The sequence below is a fragment of the Myotis myotis genome, unplaced genomic scaffold, assembly GCF_014108235.1.
Source record: "Myotis myotis isolate mMyoMyo1 unplaced genomic scaffold, mMyoMyo1.p scaffold_m19_p_3, whole genome shotgun sequence".
In the NCBI taxonomy this organism is placed as follows: domain Eukaryota; kingdom Metazoa; phylum Chordata; class Mammalia; order Chiroptera; family Vespertilionidae; genus Myotis; species Myotis myotis.
In genome coordinates, this window is record NW_023416335.1 from 23,414,644 (window position 1) to 23,434,382 (window position 19,739).

The window sequence follows — 19,739 nt, forward strand, 5'->3', positions numbered from 1 at the left end:
GTCTAAAGCTTGTGAAAGTGACTTGGCAGGAAGGTGTCTTATAGCAGCTAAAGGGTAATGTTACCGCCCTAGAAGCATACACCAAGGCATCGGAAGATTTTCCTCCAGCCCACAAATTTGCTTTTTTTTACCTCCTACCTGTCAGGTGAAAAGTAAGGAGTGTGCCAGACAACATGTGGTATGGAGAGGCAAGAGAATTTCAGACAATAGGTGGGTATCTTTGAATTCATCTTATTCCAATGCCCTCTTTTTACATATGAGACTGTCCAAAAGCACATTGTTGATGCTTGGTATGGTCATAAATACCACCTACCTTACATGATTTTAATTTAGATACTCCAGATCCATCCCAGATCTAATGCTACCCACCACTCATGAGATGTTGGATGAGTCATTAATCCCTGTAGGTCTCAGTTTCCCTCCTATGAAAATGAGAACATAATATTTACCATGCCTCCTTAAAGAACTGTGGTGAATATCAAAAGGAGAAATATAGGAGAAGGTACTATGTCAATGGCCAAATTCTATTTTAAAGAGATTGTTTATATACTTTTAATAATATATCTATTGATGTTGGTAAGATGTTGGCCAAGTCTTTTTGTAATGATATGAATAAGTTCATTTTCATGATCCTTGACATATGCTGAACTGTGGAGCTGGGCTCCATTGGTAAGGCTATGTGATGCCTTGTGTCTATCTACCTCCTGAAGTCCTGTTGACCGTCTCCAGAGACTCAACTTCTGGAGAATCTGAAGGTACATTTAGAATAGTATGTTCCCAAGAGGAGTGAGAGAAAGTTGGATCCCAGTTCGATAACATCAAATACAATGCTTTGTCTCTTGGTCCATCCTATTCTGCCTTCAGAGAAATAAGACAGTGGCTAATGAGATTGGTGCATTCTGTACCTTGAACTGCTTCATGTCAGAGACCTTGTCCCTGGTTTTGTTTCTGTTCTAGAGGCTCATTAGGTTCTTTTTTCTTTGAACATGGAATCTAGGTCTTCAATTTTGAAACCAAATTTGGACTCTTGACTCTGAAACCCCAACTTCCTTAGCAAGTTGCTCTGTGGACTCAATCCCGGGATATGAGTTGATCCCAATGCCATGATGAGGGTGTGCAATTGGGAGGAAGTGTAGCTGGTAGGACACTATCTGTCTTCTCTACTTTGAATCTTCTCCACAGGGTGATCTTGGTCTTGACTTGCTTCTAAGTCCTCCTTGGGTTCTGGTCGTTTCTGGATGTGGTGCCTAGCTCTTCAATTCTGAACCCAAATCAGGATTCTAGACTCTTCAATGTCTATTTCTAAGCAAGCTTTTGCTTGGAAGTGTAACCTGGGTGAGGTGTTTGTTGAATGCTTTGATGAGGATTTTCAACAGATCTTCTGTGAACTAGGTACAGCTTCGTCTATAACTCATTGCTATGGTCTTGTTTGGAGAGTTGTCTTGAGCTATGTTGGAAGAGTGTCCTGAAGTCTCAGCCTTCAACCAAGAGTAACCAAGTCTTGACTAAAGCAACAAGATGAAAAATTGTGGTCCATTTTGAAGGATTTTTGAAACCATCTAAATAGCTGGGCCACATGAGTAAAGTATCTTCCTGGAATAAAAGGATGCCTGCCTTAACAACTCCAAACTCACTTTCTACTGTGGCCTTGGCTGTCATGGCCCATTGGGGCATTTGTATTAAGTGATTTAGCACAACAGTACTTCTGGTTTTTCAATGCCCCACAACCATAAGAATGGCAGGTAGTAAAAACCACTGACACACACAGCTGAAGTGGACATGTTTTTCTGAAAGCATTAGTATTGGCAGACAGCCCAGGAAGCCTAGAGTCCTACACCTAAAGTGCCTCTAGACTCATTATCTCACATGACAACCTGTTCCGGAGAATCTGGCAACTGTAGTTGTCAGGTACTTTTTAGGTTGCATCAAAATCCCACTGTAGATTTCACTCACTGATTCTGTCTTTGAATGCAACACAGAACAATTTTACTCTCCTTTTTCACAAGATATCCTCCATCAAATGTTTGAAGATAGCTCTCTTCTATCTATTCCCACTCCCTGTCCTGTCCTGGTAATCTTGGTCTATATCTATCTCTTTATAGGCCACATTCAAAGGCAGTCCTAAGAACATAATGAAACACTACAGATATGATCTAAATGGTGCAGAGAATCACAAATTCGTATGACTATCCAAAATATCCATTGTCATTTGTAATGGTTTCTATTCACATCCTGGAATGTAAATGGAGAAGAGGTGCTTTGGTGATGGGAAAATGTAGTACAACATTTTGAAATGCCAAATGGGAGAAGACTTATTAGGTGTAGTTTTGAAGCCAGGCTCCTACAAGTAGCTGTGTTTAAATATTGTGTTCTCTGCTATTTTTAATAAAGAAGTGCACAAAAATAGATTCATGGGTGACCTGGTTAATAGGAATCTACAAACTCACTGCACACTCCTTCCTCATTATACAACCGACTGCAAAAATCAAACACTGTGAAAGAATATTCAAGGTTCATGTTGGACCAAGTGGGACTCGTAGGAGTCTGAGTCTTGGTAAAGCAGCTGTGCAGCAGAAATAGCATTAAAGACAGAATATAAAACTTGTGTGCTAAAATAAATATATTCAAAGGAAGAAGAGATGATCATGACTTTTTTTCACTGTTTTATATATATGTTTGCATTTAAGAATCTTGATTTGAATAAGCCCATATATAGTAAAATGACAATAAAGACCCCTCCAAAATTCACGAGGCCCAAATGGAATACACAAATAGGTTAAATTCCAGTGGGAGGCAATTAGTGGACAAATGTCAGCCAGGTTTGTGCATGAGGGCTTTTCTCCAGGAGAAGAGAACTCTCTCTGTGTAAGGTCACTTTAAACAGAAGGACTGATTTATGATTTAAAGAGTGAAATTCCCAAGGGGGGCGGGGGGGGCAAGGGACTGCCCCCTGACTCCCTCTTCTGGCTTCTTTTGAATAGGATTATCAGCTTCTTTATCCTTAAGAAGCACAGGTGAGCTGCTAAGAAAAAGGAAAACAAACCTGATTTCCTGACTTTAGCCTTGTCCATGGTTCTGGATTAGCAGTTAGACCAGAAACAGGGCAGGGCCATTTATTGGTCAGCCCTACTGTCACATCAGAGCCAATGTGTGGTGACCTCCACACTAGAAACACACTCACTGTGCTACACTCTGAGTCCTTGTGAGATTGTAAGGAGAGAGACAAGAGTGGGGAAGTAGGAGTGTGATTTTCCGAATCTGAAACAGACTGAATAAAAGCTTCCTCAGTGTTCCCAGGCCTGGTGCATTCCAAAGCAAACACTGAATATTTGAATAACCTCTCTATCACTCTTCAGTATTCATAGAGGATAGTGTTACCTGTATTTTAGTGGGGGAAAGGCCCAGAGTGGAGTCAAAGGCAGTATTAGAACAAGAGTCTGATCAGATTTTATTTTGCTGTCCCAGGTCTCTCTATAGAGATTTATTTACAGGTATAGCAGTGACAGTGTAATATCCTGAGTTACATAAAGGAGAAGAGAATTGGTTTCTTAATAATGATTTTGAGCATTTACAATGTGTGAAGCACAGGGATAAGAGAAAGCACACGTCTTGCCTTCCAAATCATCATGAGCTATTGAGTGAGAAGATACACACACACACACACACACACACACACACACACACACAATTACTGAGCCTTCAGTAATAGGTAGCAAGTGTAATTTGGCCAGTAAAACATGCTACAGGATTTGGGAAGACAAGAGGGACTATAAGAAACTCTTCAAAGAGGATCTACAAGAGTTGAACATTTAAAGATGGATAGAATTCGAGTGGTAGAAAATGGGTTCCAACTCAAAAGCTAATTCTTTTTCATGGCACAGAGGAAAATCTTACCACCAGCAGGCATGGGAAGATAAATATGAGGGGCGTCAGTGGGGCTAATTTAAGATTATGCAACATAAAAGTGAGGTGATGGCAAAATGTAAGGGAGAAAAGATGCACAAAGCTCGGGACCCAGATGGAAGGAGGAGAGACTGGGGGAGAAGTGCCAGGTCTCAAAACTGTTCTAAAGGTGTAAGGAATGGCCTTTTCAGCATTTTCAGTTGAAGGAATGAAGCTTTCTTTCTGCTTCTTTCTGTGTCTCACAAGCAGATTTCAGGAACATGGCAAAGAGTAATAGCCTTCATTCCATTCCATTTCGGATAGTGCTAAAATAGCTTCAGACTCAGAGATCCCCAAACCCATGTGGGGCTCCTTGGAGGAAAAAGACATTAGTTCAAATCCAAGTTGGTAGCTCGCCAACTAGGTTTTGAGCAAGTTCATATCCTCCCTGGGCCTCTGCTTCCTCATTTATGAAACAGGGGAGACATTCTTACAGGACTGTTGTGAGGACTGGAAACTATGTAGATTAAACACGCACACACATTTAACAAAGACTGCAGCATATGGCATACACTAAAAAACAGATATTACCAACATTATTATAAATATTATTAATTTTGTATTATTATTATTATTCTCACTTTCAGGAGGGATGCTGTAAATATTTAAGCAGAGAAATAAATAGGTCCACATTCCCACTAAGGGGGAAGATAACACAGTCGGTGTGCTGAAATCGTAGCTTTTATTGCCATCACAGGCCTTCTCCTTTGTATTAAGAATATCATCCACACAAAAATGGCTCATTTCCACTGCATTCCACTGCCAGCTGATACTCGGGCTTTATGCCTGTGAAGAACCCATGCTCCGCGAGCGTTTAAAATCTATTTTTGTTGTCAGTCGGTGCTGATACTGGCAGAGGGGGCAGTTTGATGAGAACTCAATCCCACCTTCTCTCTCACCGATTAGTCCTCTTCTCACTGTGATCTGCTCCCTGGGGAACACAAGGGGAAGCACACACCACCCCAAAACTGGATGCATCCCAGCTATCTGGACTCTCAGCCACTCACTGTGGTCACCCTGACCCGGCCACAGCAGTCACGCCCCTCAGAGTGTCATTTCCTTGGCCCCAGCCCCTTGTGGAGAGAAGCCCTTGGCTTGGTGATCCCCCCCGCTGGGTTTCCTGTAATTACAGTAAAGTTGGGCATTTCCACTATAAAACTCATCTATAACATCTAATAACCTACTGTCCACCCACTGCATTCCCCCTCATAAGCCTTTAAAGATTCGATTTAAGCCCTGACTAGTTTTGCTTAGTGGTTAGAGCATCAGCCTGAGGACTGAAGGCTCTGGGGTTTGAGTCTCTGTCAAGGGCATATACCTCGGGTGTGGGTTGGAACCTCAGCCCCGGTTGGGATGCATGCAGAAGGCAACCAGTGGATGTATGTCTCTCACGTGGATTTTTCTCTCACTCTCTCACTTCTCCTCTCTTCCTTCCACTCTCTCTAAAATCAATGGGGGGAAAATTTAAAAATTGGATTTAAGACCCATGGCAATTCTAAGCAAAGAGCTGCTCTCACCTTTAGGGGCAGATTTCTGAATTTCCAAATTCACTCCATATGCCTTTGCGAACTCACTGATACCAGGGATTGTGACTCCTCTAAAGATGCTCCCCACAGTGCTTGACACTCGTGACAGCTCCAGACCCAGAAGTAATACAGATTTTATGTGACTATTATCAGAGTATTACGTGCTGCTCCTGAGCCAGGCTTCCTGCTAAGGGCCTAACCACCTGTTTTAATTCCCTCACAGAGACAGGCAGAGTCATCAGCCTCATTTTCTAGATGAGAAACTAAGGTTTCGGAGTTGTGTCACTACTCAAGGGTCACTCAGATCCTAAGTGGCAGTCAAGTGTCTAAAAAGCAAGCCAGGGAGGTCTATGCCATCAGCTCAGTCCTCACCCTGGGCTGTCTCCCTGTAATGGAACTCAGCACACGAGCCCCTTCAGTCCGTTTCCCTACTGCCTGTCTAGTGAGCACCATAAAAAGTACTTCACAAGGCCCACCGGCATGGCTCAGTGGTTGAGTGTCAACCTATGAACCAGGAGGTCCTGGCACTTGCCTGGCTTGTGGGCTCAGTCCCTGCAGGGGACGTGCAGGAAGCATCCCATCAATGATTCTCTCTTATCATTGATGTTTCTATCTCTTTCCCTCTCCCTTCCTCATATATATATTTAATACTTAACATGACAGTGGAGGGCAGACATCCTGCCCAGAGTTAATCTGCTGTGGCCTGAAGCACCCCTACTGCCCAGGCAGAGCCTGGAGAGCTGTTACTGACTTCAGGGCACAGACTTTCTTCCCGGTTTTCGTGTGAACCAAGCTGGAGTACGCTGTTGCCTTCCCATACAGTCTAGTCCAGCTTCTGCCTACACATCCCCAGAGCCTGTTCCTCTGTGGCCTCACTCACCCTCAGAGAGGCGCCTGCTCCTGCCCTCCCCAAATACCACAGCACCTTCTCCCCTGACCAACTCCTCTTCATCCACAGTGGGACCCTCCACTCCATGCCCACCCTCACCCCACTAAGGCCACTGCTCCTAGCAGCTCTTGTCCTCTGTGTCCTCTGTGAACTTCTGCGTCATTCCATTCTGACAAGCTGAATGGTAGACTAAAAATGCCACCCGGTAAAAGGAACCATTCCCTGATTAGCGAAGGTGAAACAGATGTGAGAGGAATCATTGCTGTTAAAATTCAGCCACATTTAAAAATTGCTAACATCCCAAAGGCTATTGACATTGTTTCGGTTTTGTTTTATCAATACTGGAATGGCTCCAACTCTGCTCAGAAGGGGGAAAGGTGTGAGAACCAGGGTTGGCCCATAATCAGCACAGAACAAAGAAAGCTTAGTCTACTCCTGTGTGTTCTTTTAAGTTTTTATCCCACTTGCAAAAGGGCCCCTGAACCAGAATTCACCTCTGGTGGCCCACCCTTTGCTCCATTGCCCTTTCAGGTTGTACACTGTCCTACTGGGACAGGTTAAAATGCCTTCCCCTCCAACCCCTGCAGCAACAAAAGGAAAAAGCCTTGAGAGACAAACCTGTGGTTTCCGCACACATCTCCACAGCAACCACCCCCACCCCCAACTCAGGTCCAGCAGGTGTAGAGGATGCACTGGAAGCAGGGACTGCCCTGTTCCTTTCACATCTCCCTTCACATGGAGGTGGGTGATGCAGGGCTGGGTTGCCATGGCAGCAGACCAAGCAACCTTAGGAGTACAAAAAAAAAATGAGAAGTACTCCAGAAATGAAAGCGTATTGGTCTTCCATGAAATCATGCCAGAGAGAGAAAGGGGGGTGGGGAGCAGCGCCCAGCAGCATAGAGGGAGTAAGTGCCCAAAACCTAGCTTTTGGGGCTTGAAGACTCCAGCACACACTTTCCTTTCATTCACCATACACCCCATAGGTGGTCAGACCTGGGAACTTGGAACCTCCTGTGAAGTGGCTGAATCAGGGTGAAGGTCACGTGTGTGACTGGCTTAAAGAATCTTGTTGATTCCCTGTTTCTTGGGATGAGCCCTTTCTTCTGGTCTGACGCTGCTTTCCCGGTCCCCAATGTTCAGATAAAGGAATGTGGAGTCCAGGCCCCGCTCCATACATCCTGCACATGCAGGTGCAAGCTCTGTTTTCAGGTCTGAGCTTTGTTTAAAGAGACATACTGAGAGAGAGAGAAAGAGGGGGGGGGGGGGAGAGAGAGAGAGAGAGAGAGAGAGAGAGAGAGAGAGAGGACTCTGCACGCCACTCCCTTCTCTGGCTTGGCATTGCCAGGAGCTGCATAGCTGACTCACACCACTTGAATAATTGCCTTTAATGGCACCATTTTCTTTGCATGTAAATCCAAGCTCTGTGATTCCTGACTCAGAGGCATCTGCCACTACTGGGCACATGCCTCACTCACTGCCCTGGGCCACAGAACCATATCTGTCAGTCTCATTCACATAGGGCACAGGCTGGTCTGATGACATCTGGCAGGACAGCAGCAAGCATGCCCCCAGCTTGGGCCAACCTCTGTGGGCACACACACACATGCCTCTGCCACCTCTGAGAAGGCTTGTGTGCCTGAATCCTTGCCGTTTCTCCCTCTCTGGCCCCTTCACCTTTCTTTGTCTGAATGTACACATCTGAATTTCAGACTCCAAGGATATGAATGGAGCCCAAGGTTTCGGGACACTCCAGCCCCTTAGATTTTTTTTTATGGAACTCACCAAATGGCCCCTGTGCAAGTCCAGGACATTATATAGCCCCTCTAGGATCCTTCCACTTATTCACTAAATGGATTTTTATTGAGCATTTACTATGTGCTGATCTCACGGAGAAGGTTTACATACTAGGATCCAGCATACACCATTCTACGCAAACACGGACAGGATTCCTGTCTCCTTCTGCACATAAACTACTCACACCAGCTAACAGACAATGGTCATTAATCTCTACTTGCCCCATGGCCCGATGGTCCTCACTAAGATTTTAATGTTGAACATTTGCCTCCACCTAACAGCAGAGACTGGGGATGGAGGTTGAGCAGAGCTGGCAGGTATTCCAATGATGAAAGCCGTCCTACCTGGGTTCCTAGGGCCCTTTTGGAAGCTGCTTTGGGGAGAGCCCTGGCAATAAAGCAGCGAGCTCAACTGCACCAGGCTGACTGACAGGTCTGGGCGGCCTGATGGAGCACTCTTGTCAGGGAAAATACCGTCTGCATTTGCAGGATATTAACGGGTAAACTGCCTCCCCCCTGCCAGTCACAGTGGGACAGAGCATTTTCTTCCTCTTTCTATCCTTTCAGAGGGGTGACAGGGGTGGTGGGTGGAGAGCTTGAATTTCCTAACGCTTCATCCCTTGACGTCGGAGCACAAACAGAGCGCCCATCACAGGAGGAAAGCCAGAGGCAGAGAAAGCAAAACAATCCCCGGCCCACAAAGAGAAGGAAGGGAGGGAAGGAGGAAGTAGGGGGGAGTAGAACACACTTCTTATGTTTTCTGTTGCTCATTCCATCAAACTAAAGGGCTGCGCACCCAGGTGGAAAAGCCACTTACATTTGAGAGAGCAGGCACCCGCCCTCCCCCACCACTCAAGGGAGGAATGCCAAGGCGGACTCCTGCTCTCCAGTGCGAGAGCTCCCTGTGCCTGCTCAACAAGCTAAAAGATAAGACCTTCCTTTTTAACGGTGGATACAAGCCTTCGAACACACAGTTTATAAATAAGTATTCCATTACTCTAACTTGTTTACATGATTTATCTTCACAAGACTGCCCTTACCAAACCAGACAGATTGGGGGCAGATTTAAATGCTGCTATCGCATCCGGGCTCGGAGGCACCGCGCTGCACCTGTACCCAGCTGCAGAGGAGGCACAGACGAGGCAGACCAAGCTGCTGCAGGGAAAACCATGACTTTTATTGTAATCCATACTCCGCGGCTGCTGTATGGGCTGTCTGTCAGCCAGCAGGCGTGCTCAGCTCCATTCTCCACCACAGCTCACTAGCTGGACTTGGCCTCTCCATGGAACCCCGTATGGTCTACATTTGCCCGCTGCCTTTTCCAAAAATCTGCTCAATTGTAAAGCCCATGCATAAGTATCTGGAGTGGCCAAGTTGGGGAGGCACAGGAATTAAAAGGTTGCAGAGTTAGGGGCTGCCAGCCACAAACTGACAAGAGCCCGTGCTTAGGTCTGCCTGTTCCCTGAAATCGTTCAGTCAGAGCTTCTTTTCCCATCGGAGTGTTGGTGTGAGATCCTGTGCCACCTCTTGCTTTGGGATGCAGCAAGAGGTAGTGAAAATGATGATAGCTTAGGGATTCAGCTACCAAGAAGATAAACATATAAAGGTATGTGTATTTTGCTCATTAATGATGAAAGGATTAGTAAACATTAAAATAGCTGACTGTCTCAAGTGTTGAGGACGTTGTGTGGACACATGGGGTCTTTCACGCATTTCTGACAGGAGGATGAGTTGAAAGGATTATTGCACGAAGCTAAACAACTCAACAATTGCTCTCCTAGTTTACAGGCAAGAATAATCTCACTCATCTACAACTCCAGGCAGGTAAAGGATGATGACACTAGCGTTGTTCAAATTGCAAACCCTGCAATCAGCCCCAATGAGTAAACTGAGGTACAGTCACAACGTAAGTGAGGCACGGCAACACACCAGACTGTGGCTGGATCAAAGCAATCTAATATTTACATGGAAAAATGTAAGTCAAAGAGTACATATACAAGATCCCTTTATAAAGTCAAAAACAACTACAATAAAAATATATACATGGAGATAAGCTACAACTCTTAAAATGTTTGGTACAGAAATGAGGACAGGATTCAGGATGACGATTTCTTAGGAGGGGCAGGATGAGAGAGAATCACATGACTAAGATCTTAACTTCGCGTCAGAAGATGTTATAGGGGTGCTCATTCTGATATTACAGATGGAGAGAGAGAGAGAGAGAGAGAGAGGATAGATGCCACGTATGCATCAATAATAAGAGATTATTTTCTAGAAATGAATTTGCCACACACTCTCTGTAACAGACATAGTTGTTTTTTGTTTTGCGTATGAGTTGTTGTTGTTGTTTTGTTTTTTCCCTTTCTGCCCAGCCACAAAAGGTTGAGCTGAAATTCTCATCCTTTCTTGCAGTGGGTGTCATGTAACCGAGTTCTGGCTAATGTAAAGTGGGCAAAAGGCACGTGCAGGCTTCTAGGCCTGGCCCTTAAAAGCCTGCTGCCTGACCAGCTATCTGCTCTGCCTCCTGCAGGCTGTGTACTGATACACTGGTCAGTGTTGGAACCCATATGTGAAAGAAGGGTCTCTGAAAGTGTGAGTGCCTAAATGACTACATGGAGGAGAGCCCCATGTCCCCAGTCCCTGGTGCCCACTGGACTTTGTGTGCTTGAGAAATGAACTTCTAATGCACTAAACCACTGATTCCAGAGCTTATGTAGCATTACCTTAAGTCAGCTTGAACACTGGGAGCTTGACAGGGCTGGAAAACAATTCCCCGGAGGTGGACTTTTTATCTCATTACACCTTTTACATGCTTTGTGAGGAAGCTGGAAAAATCCAGACTTTCCAAGGCCTTGCACTCAAGAGACTGCATTTTAACATTGCCTCTGTGCTCGGTGCTCTGGGCGATAGCAGTGAGCAGCCCAGGCCTCACTGAGAATGCTTATCCAGGGCAGTCCTGAGCTACTCCTCATTTGAACAGAATGTGGGATTTCTTATGACTCTAAAATCAATGTGTAGAAAAGCATGGCATGATTTTAGGACATAGCCTGAGTACAGGTGCATTGACTACAAGTCCCTTTTTGGCATTCTAACCAGGAGTCCTTTTGAAACTCCAGTGGCACCTTCTAGGAAGGCTACTCTATTACTCTCTAGCTTTGAGCACATCCATCCTACTCACCCGCTGGCACGTTGATGCTGGTGTCTTGTGAAGTCTGCTCTGCCATTTGTGGGGGGGTGCACTGAGCAGATGGTCATGACCACTGGGATGCCAGGTAATGAGCAAATGCCTCACATCAGAGTTTCAGAGTCTTGTCATCTCGCCAGAATGACAGCCTGGCTGTCTGGCAATAGCCCTGATGTTGGGAAAAGGCACACATCTCACCAACCCAGGCCTTAACATAGTTACACTTTCGAATCCTTGTCCCGAATCAATTCTTCTCACCTTTCAGCTGAGGTGAGCAAGGGTTGGGTAGGTTCCAGGAACCATATTGATATCGATTCATTACCTGGCTGAGCAGGTTCTGGCTTTGGGGAAAAGAGTAGGCATATAGGCTGGTGATGCCCTTCAAAGGCCACGCCTCACTCTCCCATCAGTTCTGCTCTAGCCCCACCCCTGCCTCAGCCTGGCAGTGAATTGTCAGCCCCTCTGTCTAACCTGCCCACCTACTAAACTCAGAGTGCCCTGAAATCAATGCTACCTCCCCTGCCTCCCTCCTACCCATCTTCCCCCAGTTTCTCGGAGGGAGGTGGGGCTGCTTGGTAGAACAGCAGACCAGGACAATTGAAGGGCTAGGCAAGAAACAGGAACCTGCACACTTCCACTGACAGTGGAGGAGGGATGAAAAGTTGAGACAGAGCAAAAGTAAAGGGACAGGGACTCAGACAAGCTGGAACTGAATGGATCAGAGAATGAGACACCACCTTTCAGTGGAGATAGGAATAAAGAAATTGCAACACTAGAAAAGACCTTAGGGATCATCTACCTGAATCTTTCACATTCACAGAAAAGACACCCAGATGATTAGGGGACTTCTGCACATTCATCCTGGTAGTAAAAGACAAAGTAGGGATACCTAACTCCTACAACAATATTCCTTCTCTAGGTTCACTGCCATCCAGAATATTTATTGTCTTCCTTTCAGGAATCATTTTGGGCAGGGAGGAACCAAAGGCAACTGTTTAAACAAGACACTTGTGGTTCTGACTGGTGAGAGCAGTGATGCAGAGATGCCCAACAAAGATCACCTTCCCAGGCCAGGCCCCCGGAGGACTGTGAGAGGGGCTGAGAGCAGGAAGAGGAGCAGACATTTGGATCGGGGTATACCTCATGTCTTCTGCCACATTCTTGGACTTTACAGGTGATAATAAAGCCCAGAGGCCTGTGCCAGTGAAGATATTCAGGTCAGAGTGAGAAATAAATTTAAGTACTGATTTCATCTAAGGCTGAGCACCAGCAATGCAATTCCTACCACAAGCAACAAGCAACATCCTATTCCTCACCACCCCAAAATAATAGGCCATCCTCCCAAGTTGATGGGCTGTGGCTCATTTAGTGACTGAGTAGCCTGGAACATTAAGATAAGTACCCAGAACCTCTTGCGGTGGACAGGGAAATGTTCGGGACAGATGCCCTTTCAAGGAAAGACTGCTTGCCCCAGCTGCTGGGAGCAAAGTTGGCATTTGTACTACAGCTTTCTGACCCTTCAAGAATGCCCTCTGCTGAGAGAGCCACCTTAACCAATGTGGGACCCACACCAGTGACCGATGAATGCAAGGATGAAGAAGCCCAGCCACACAGTCCAATATGGGACAACTCCGGCAGTCCACCTCATCCCTAGAACTCCCCAGGGGGCTGGTCAAGGCTGCGGCACTTGCACTGAAGCCCAGTCTCCCAATCGTTCTTCTGCGTCTCCCTGCCACGGTGTCCATCCAGGAGCCCTCATGAGCATTGAACTCTGCAGAGTCTGTCTCCTGGCAAACACTCTCTGTGACACCTCTTCTTGCCTGCCTCCTCATAAAGCAGACCTCACAGAGCAGCCCCAACTATGGACCTCACCTCATCAGAAATTCTGAGACCAGATCAATTCCCAGAACCTCCAAACTCCTCCAAGAATCCATCAACTTAATCTCAGAGCAACATTTGTGCAATATCGAGCAAAGAACTGTCTCTGGCGATGCTGTATCCTGAGATCAGCTCTGTGCTATTTAATAATATGCAAGAGAGAGAAATATGTTCCTGAATCCCATTCTTTTGATCTGTGGTCCCCAAAATGGTTACAATTACTATCATACCATCTGACTTGAACTGATGATTCTAAGCTTCATAATGTCAAATAAGTCATATTTCAGGAGCACTTCCTACCCACTGCTAAAAATACTGTTTCTTCCCACGCAGCTATTCCTAATGAGATATTTCAACCCACCTGGCACCCAGGGGAGTTCCTTAGCTAATATGCTATGGAGTCCCACAAAATGAAAACTATACAACAGAACCCCAGTGGATGCTGGTGGTGGGGCAAGAGGAGCAGTGACATCACAGGTTATTTTGTCTGACAGTAAGAGATGTGCCTTGGAGATGTCCGTGGGCCCACAATCAGTGGGTACAACACAGTACATTGTAGCATGTTTTTTCAGTGAACACTCAGAAGAGGAGCTGGCCCCCATTACTGGCTGGCTTTCCTCCAGGACCTTAGCTGCTCTTAGAGATTCTGATGAGAACCAGTTTGAAACTTGAACAACTGCTAACACCCACTGAAATGTAAATGCATCTAGAGCCAGGCAAGGCCTCCTGTCCAGCCACATTGCCAACTGATTCCAGCCATTCCACAGGCATGTTGCACTGCAGCTGACAATGCGCCCTGCTTGCTCTTCCCTTCCAATCTTGTTAAATGCTCCACTCTTTTCTCCTCCTCATCACCCCGCTAATCCATGTGTCAGGCATCCTCTCCCTGGAGCATTCCCCTCCCTCTTCTCACCCAAGCTGGGTTCGGAGCCCTTTCTAGGTTCTCCTAGCTCCCTGTGCACACCTATATATAAGAGACAAAATGCCCTCTTGCCATGGTGTGTATGCCCCCCATGGACTGGCCTTTAGAGGCAGAACTCTCTCTTCTCTGTGCTTAGTACTCAGCACCATTCTAAGCAACTCAGCTAGTGTCGCAATAGCAAAAAATAAAATGCACGAGTGTGGTCAACCAAGTCAAAATAGAACTTTCTCTTTCTATGCTTTGATTCTTATCCTCAAAATTATTAAAGAGAGCCCAGAGGGTGGTTCCAAAGCAAACAACTCCAAGAGCACCTCTGGGCTATCTCTGGGCTGTCTGAGAAGCAGGTCTCCTCCAGGGAGAGGCAGGCCGCACACTTCAGTGTGTGAGAGCCCATGGAGGGCTCCACTCTAATTAGAAAATAATGAGGCCTTTGTCATCAGGAAGAGGTCAGTATAAAGCCTTCCCTCCACCACCACTAGCTCCTCCTTCACACTGGGTCTCAGCTGGGTCAGGAGGTGACACTAAGAGATCTTAAAACATACGCTTTCAAGTGGCAGCAGCATCCCAGGGGGCCAAGCAAGTTCACCAATTCTTCTTCTTCCCACCAAATGCACCTGTGCTCTAAGCCATATCATCCCAAGGCCTTATACTGAAAGGCCAGGACAAGGTCCACATAAGTAGGGTAAATCTGTGTCTCAGGGACTCATCCACTATCATCCGTGGGATGTCTGGGAAAATGCTACTAATATTCATCTTTATGATCAACATTTACATTATAGTTACGGGTTTAATTGTGCCTCTCACAAAAGCTCTATTAAAGTCCTAACTCCCAGGACTTGGCAAATGTGACCTTATTTGGACTCAGGGTCTTTGCATATCCAATAAAGTTAACACAGGTCATTCTGAATTAGGGTGGGTCCTAATCCAATAACTAGTGTCCTTATAAGGAAGAAGGAAACTTGGACACAAACAAATGGGGAAGAAGGCCCTGTGAAAACAGAAGCAGAGATTGAAGTGGTGCATCAATGAGCCAAGGAATTCCAGAAGCCAGAAGCAACAAGGAAGGGTCCTCCTCTCCTGCCCTCAGAGAGAGTATGGTCCTGCCGACACCTTGATTTCTCAGAAACTAATATACTGACGGAGCATTTCATGCCACACTTAGTCGTTTCACGTAATGATTTTAGACAGACCTCACGACCCTGGAAGGTGGTTATGGGGCTACAGGAAGCCATGTGACATGCCCAAGGAAAGGCCAGTATAAGGGCCACATAACTAATGTAAATAGAGCAGCAGGTACTCCAGGGACTGGAAATCTATGTCTCCTGACTCCAAATCCAGTCATGTTTCCAGAGCTTTTAAATCAAATCTTTGTTTTAGTATTTGCTTTAAAAAACTTCCAATCCTTTAAAACATTCCAGTTACCTTCCTTTCTTCCTACTTGCCAAAAAGAGAAATGATTTGTGGTTCTGACCGAATTCCAGATCCTGTGGTCAGGCAGGGGAAGCCAGTTGCAGCCACCGCCTGCCCAGTTTTCACTCATCCTGCCTGGGTTGCTGCACTTGATTTATGGGTCAAGAGAAAGCAGCAATTTACAACCATGTCTTCACCTGCCTGTGTCATAAAGGGAGTCCATAAGCAATTAGGCACTTCTAATCACTTAATCCACTTTAAATCTCTGCAAGAGGAAGGTAATAATTATGGACTCCGATCTGGCTAGTCCTTGGCTGGTTTTCAGTCAACCAGAGTCCTGCAGAATATTATGAAATACATTTTTGAAAGACTCCTGCAAAAATTTGGCAGCCCTGAAACTCAAGCCCAGTGCAGAAAGGCAAGGCCAGGAAATGACTTGTGTTTCCTTCTACCCTGTACCTCTGCAGGAAGGGAAGCTGAACTGTCTCAAAGCCCCCCACCGAGAGGACCTTGATTGTAAATTGGCACCAGATCCTTCATTTTATCACATTCCTGTGGGTGACCTCTCCAGTTACTGCTCAGCTCCACACACGCCCCCTGACAAAGACCCCAAATGTATAATTCACCAGGCACTACCAGATCGGAGACCCAGTGCGACCCCATGGCCCCTGTGTCCAAAATGCAAAGTGGCATTTGTATGTTGGAAAAGAAAATGCAACTAGGAGGGAGGTGGGGAAGAAACGAATGCCATCCTTGTTTTCCCAGGGAGGAGAAGACTTTCCAAAGGCATAGACCAGGGGTGGGCAAACTTTTTGACTCGAGGGCCACAATGGGTTCTTAAACTGGACCGGAGGGCCGGAACAAAAGCATGGATGGAGTGTTTGTGTGAACTAATATAAATTCAAAGTAAACATCATTACATAAAAGGGTACGGTCTTTTTTTTTTTTTTTTTTTGTCTTATTCATTTCAAACGGGCCGCATCCGGCCCGCGGGCAGTAGTTTGCCCACGGCTGGCATAGATGCTCCCTCTACCTGCTGGACTAAAATTTCTCCTCTAATCTTCCCGAAGCAGCAGTAAGTTCTAAATATTTTAGGCTTTTTATCTCCAGATCCTTAGCACATCTCCAGCCTTCAATACCCACAATGGTTATTCCACAGAAACACATTATTTATTCAATAGCCGCTGGCTTTATGTACTCAAGTGTCACACCAAGACTGATCCTTGTCTTCTTTCTGGGAAATGTGTGCCTGCAAGTCACCAATACATCCTGGTGATACGAGAGGCTCACATAGAGACCACCCTGAGAATTATTAGCGGAACAAAAATAGGTTGAATGAATTTGCTACTGATGTTGATTTTTGGCTGGTCGGCCAATTTGAGGCACAACTGGGAAATAAACCCAGCAGGACAATGCACTAGTTTCAGGATCTGCCCCCTCCTCTTTCCCCTCAGGTTTGCAGGCTATGTATGCACTGCACCAGAAAACCAGGACTCACACAACTTGGATTGGAACAATGCAGCAAAAACCCAACCAATGGACACTGAGTATCTTCTTCCGCCCAGCCCAGGGGCCTTTGAAGAATGCCCAAGGCTATCACCAGACCTGCCACCTGAAAAGTGATGAAGAAGGGGAAATGGGCAAAGAAAACATAGGCATCAAATGAAATCATAGTTTACCCTGCATTAGCAACAGAACTTCCTCACTTTCCACAGTGATCCCACCTACCATCACCCCAGTTTAGACTCACTTGGGATAGTGAAAGTATCTTTATCTCACACCTGACAGAGCAAACCCTGAGACCTAGGGAAATTGAATGACTTTTCTCATGTCCTGTGGTCCATGGCAGGGTCGGGGCAACAACTCCAGCATTCGTGGCATTGGTGTAGGTGGCAATAACAGGGTTCTTCCAGGAGAAGTTCCACAAGGTGACCTCAGTACTGTGGACTGCATGTGGATGGGACAAACACAGAGGTACTGGATGCCCATGTCCCGGGAGAGGGGCTGTTTTAGATTCAGTCCTGGTTAACCTGATTGCAGATGCTGAATGAGGCTCTGAGTTGAATCTCAATCACCAATAAATATCGCATCTCCAGCCCTCATAGCCTCACCTTTCAATTAGTTCAGTTCCCCCATTTCCATGTAACTTGCATCTTCTGCTAAAAGGACCGTGTGGGTACCCTGGATGTGTTCCCGGATCAATACAACCAAACAGCCTCAAATAGGACATTTTAAGCATCTTTATTATTTTCAAAAGCTTTGCTTCTCCAGAGAAAAATACTCTTGTTTTGAGATTCGACCCTTCTAATTGCCCACAGAAGAGGACAAAGAGTTAAGTGTTATTGATGTGCCTCTCCAGGCAGTTACAAACACACTGCCCTGGGGTCTCTGGTCTCTCCCAGATGCCGTGTGTGGTGGGGACTTTGCTGCTTTGGAAAGAGAATGCAGCCTTTGCTGCAGTTGGTGAACTGCTACATTGGACCTGCAGGCTGTGGTAGCTTCTGAAAAAATAGGAGCGTCCTGTCATTTGACTGCAGGCAAGACAATTGCTTGCATTCAGGCAAGGCAGCCCTGACAGGGCGAGAACCCCAAGAGACCACTGGGAGAACGTGGTGAGAACCTGTGTTCACTGTCCCGAGGAATCTCAAAAAGCCTGTTATGAAATGTTTCACACTCACAGGCTTCAAGTGCGCTAGGCAGGTTAGAAAAAAAAAAAATTCAGGTGGGAAGGGGCAGTGAGGGTGAAAATGAGCTTAACAAGGAGAGAGCCAAGCATCCATGAGGACCATCGCCAAAAGGAGACAAGATGTCCAAAGAAGGTACCAGCCAACTGACTATTGGCCTCCACACGGGGAGGAGGCAGGACCTTTGCTGTCTGTGAATCCTGAAGTTCCCAGGATGGACTCCGGCCTCTTTAAACCCCAGAGAGAGCAGCTCCACAATGGCCCTCCGGAGGCATCAGGAGAAGAGCAGGAGGACCTGTCCACATGGCACTGAGTAGTCCGCGGGCCCACCGACTCTAGCTGAGACCTGGGAGCCAGCAGCTATTTGTGAGCTTTCTTCCAAATGGCCTCCCCAGATCAACTTGTTCTCTTTTCTTACAGCCTCTTCCATATGTCTGTCTCCTCAATCCGTCCCACCAATATCCCACCCTCCCACTCAGCTCCACTTCCCACCTTCGAGGAAGACAGCTCCCTGTTCACATGCATTCCTCTTGGGCATCAAGGAAGAACCAAGGTCGTGGAGCTCATGTCCAGGGACCGAGGACGCTTGTTCCGCAGAGGGAAAGGGTTCCCTGGGCGAGGCTGCAGCCGCCTCGGAGCTCCTGGAGGCCGCCTCGGAGCTGCCTGCCTCTGGGCCCCATAATTAAAGTCCTGGGGTGTTTGATCACCTCCTCGATGCAGGGTTATCAAAGTCGCTGCACTGTTTGTTTCTCATTTCCTTCGATATATGGTGACAACTGTTAAGGAGCAAAGCAGACTGTTCCCCCGCACTCACCCTTGGCGCCCCAATTTCCATGAGTGTCCTGCTTCTCTCTGGGCGGGCACTGAGTCGGGAACTATAGAGCAGGGACGGCTGGCCCAAGAGCTGCTGGGAGTATGTTTGAGGATGACCTTACAGGGAGAGCTTTCCCTTTCAACCTTTTAAGGGTAGAAAGGTAGGTCTTTGTTTTAAAGAGAAAACTTGAAGTGTACGTTCAGGTTATTCTGTTGGGCTTTTAAATGCATCCCTCTTTCCTAAGCCCTTATGAAAAAGAAACGGAGGAAATCCAGTAACCTTGGAGAAAACAGCCCCCCGGCGTCAGTCTCTCCATCCGTAGAATGGGTACTCTTGTATTTGCCCTGCTTTTCACACTGAGGTCTTCTGAGACTTAAGCGACATGTTATACATGAAAATGTTCCACAAGCCACAAGGCTCTGCACGATGCCTGCATTATTCCTGCCTCCCTGGGATTCTGAGTGAACACAAAGAGAGTTTGGCTGGTTCCCAGAGCAATTTAGTTAAAGCAGGGGGGCACTGAGGAAGGACAGGGAAGGGGAGGAGCATGGAGGGCAGAGGGTGTTCCAGGAAGTTTCCACACCTTTCTCTCGGTGAGAAGAGGAGCTCACCCATTCCTCCTCCTCACCCTGGAAGCTGCCCCTTTAGGTTCCAGGCAGCCAGCTGGCCTTGCACGTCACACACTGCTTTCCCAGAG

At 46.5% G+C, this 19,739-nt stretch overlaps 1 protein-coding gene across 1 annotated transcript in view; it reads right to left on the minus strand.

Annotated features, from left to right (window-relative positions):
* Positions 1–19,739, minus strand: part of ZMAT4 (zinc finger matrin-type 4) — a 325,358-nt gene that overhangs the window by 257,180 nt on the left and 48,439 nt on the right. The gene's annotated exons all lie outside the window — the stretch shown is intronic.